This window comes from Engraulis encrasicolus, chromosome 7 (assembly GCF_034702125.1).
Source record: "Engraulis encrasicolus isolate BLACKSEA-1 chromosome 7, IST_EnEncr_1.0, whole genome shotgun sequence".
NCBI lineage: Eukaryota > Metazoa > Chordata > Actinopteri > Clupeiformes > Engraulidae > Engraulis > Engraulis encrasicolus.
Window position 1 is genome coordinate 31,792,107 of NC_085863.1, and position 2,500 is coordinate 31,794,606.

A 2,500-nucleotide genomic window follows, 5' to 3' on the forward strand; every position below is an offset into this window, starting at 1 on the left:
CCCAGGTACTTATAATGTGATACTCTCTCAATAACAGACCCATCTAAAGTAGATATATGGGAGGCACAATACAAGACTGCTGAGCTAAAGGACCGGTCAGCTACCCCACAGTTACCGCACTGTATTGAGGCTTTGGGAGAGAGGTTTTTACTAACGTTCCTGTAACGGAGGCTAACTAGCACAGAGTTGGCGTGGAACGTTGGTAAACCTCCCTCCGATAGCCTCATACAGTCTCGTGCCATTGGGCCGAGAGACTAGTCTCTTGGCCCAGCGGTATCGTACTGTGTCTCCCATTGCCGAACCGTTGTAGTTGACGAGGATGCAGGTTCGATCCCTGAGGGGGGTGAACAGGTGCAAGATGACCTCCGTCACAGTGGTGCCGTGACCCGGATGGGAGTGAGGTTTAAGGGGGAGAGTGTAACGGAGGCTAACTAGCACAGAGTTGGCGTGGAACATTGGTAAACCTCCCTCTGATAGCCTCATACAGTCTCGTGCCGTTGGGCCGAGAGACTAGTCTCTTGGCCCAGCGGTATCGTACTGTGTCTCCCACTGCCGAACCGTTGTAGTTGACGAGGATGCAGGTTCGATCCCCGAGGGGGGTGAACAGGTGCAAGATGACCTCCGTCACATTCCACCTCACACTTTGATAGTTGGCCTCCTTTACATATACATAGTAAAATCAGAAAAACTGAACATTTTCAAGTGGTCTCAGATTTTTTCCACATATGTGTATACTATTTATTTACATGACTATGAATTAGTCATATTCTTTAAACATACAAGTATAGGGTCGGGGAAAAAGGTTTATTTCGTTCAGTGATAATCTCCCACATATGTCCATGAAAGGTTAATTTTTAGTTCATTAACTTGAATTGAAAACACAGTTCAAGGACACCAATAATCTCCATGTTTCTGGCAGTCATGGGTAAGTAATGGGGGGGATGAATAACAGCTATACTCCTCCATCTGCCTCCTGCCCGAACATGGTCCAAAAAAGAGAGTGTGCCTGGACATCTCAAGTTCATGTGCTGGATCAAAAACTTCAAAATTAACATAAATAACAAAGGTCTGCGCAGTGACGGACACTTGCATGTCAACAAGCATCTTTTATGAAAGATTCATCTAATGTATTTCAACATGAGTAATTTGTTTTTCTTACTTTTTTCTATGGTTGTAGGTGACTGAACGAAAACCTAAATGGTAAGCCTCTGTTTCTCTTTTGAATATGTGTACCATTCATGTTTCCTTAAAAAGCCAAAAGACAGTAGGTCTACAAGTTACTACTGTATATATTTTGTACAGAGGAAAAATAATCTGGTGCCACACGGATGTCTATTTTCTGTTATTTATATTTTCAGTGCAGTAAGACTAACGTCTCACCATGTGTCTTAAGAGGACGAAGACGCATGTTGAAACGTAAGTCTTACTACATTGAAAAAATAAATAACAGAAAATAGACATCCGTGTGGCACCAGATTCTTTTTCCTTTGTACTTATTATTAAGTCCTGCTCTGGTTGTACCGGAGTGTTAATTTAGAAGCGCTGAGTGCGTATCTCCTTTGTTTTTACTACATATTTTGTCAGATTGGGTTGAACTGGAAACGTCATTTACATGTTTGTATTTTACACATTGCATGAATATTGGATTCACAACTCTTTTGAGTTTATAGCTACCTGTGTCCTGCAATGTCTTCAGATTATAGCTTTTAATGTGTAACTGAATGCTAAGTTGCCTGTCTTTCTTTTCATTCAGAGAAATAGGAACAACATGTTTAGAAGATGAAGTGTTGAAGCCTCGGCAGCTTCAGTATGCTGTGTACCTCATCTTGAACTCTTTCACATGGTGATTCCTACACATAATTGCACACTGTATGTGTTTAGCTATCCTATCTTACAAAGACTTATGCCAACACTGTATCTGCCTTTCCTCAATACAATGTAAAAAGTGCTGCATAGACCATTTAGAGAAGCAATGTCTCGTGACTTTTACTGTATGTTTATTTTTGATCAAGTGTCATTTGTTTTGTAAAATATCTTTGCAGATTTTCTTTTCATGCCTGGACACTTTTTTTCTTTCAAATATTGCTTTGAATTGATGCAAATTGAAGAACGTGAATCCCTGGTAATAAATGAAGGTTGACCAGAAAATAATTTCTCTCTCCATTGATTCATTATGCTTTGATGTGTTTTCGTATAATGTCATTGAATTATCACATATGTTAACATGTATACAATAATGTATACAAATTATTTAAAACATTAATAGTGATCAGATTGGTTCTATTTGAGCAATGGTTAGCAGTGAGTATTTAAAATGGTCAAATGTGTTGCATATTGTTAAAGTGATATGTAACCATTTCTGGAAATAGGCAGATTTTTACACATCCCCTTGAGTAATTGAGCCTTACTTTTCTCCTGTTCTTTCAGCCATTTCCTGAGTTTGGCAATGCAACTTCTACCTCCAAGCAGGCAATTATCATTGACCAGTGGCATTCACTAG

At 39.6% G+C, this 2,500-nt stretch overlaps 1 long non-coding RNA gene across 1 annotated transcript in view; it reads left to right on the forward strand.

The window, feature by feature from the left end:
* The window catches only part of LOC134452105 (uncharacterized), a 3,724-nt gene extending 1,607 nt beyond the window's left edge, over positions 1 to 2,117 (forward strand). The window contains exons 3-4 of the long non-coding RNA XR_010035366.1: positions 1,178 to 1,200; positions 1,754 to 2,117. This is a non-coding gene — a long non-coding RNA (uncharacterized LOC134452105). The remainder of the gene's footprint in view (positions 1 to 1,177; positions 1,201 to 1,753) is intronic.
* The last annotated feature ends 383 nt before the right edge of the window (positions 2,118 to 2,500 follow it).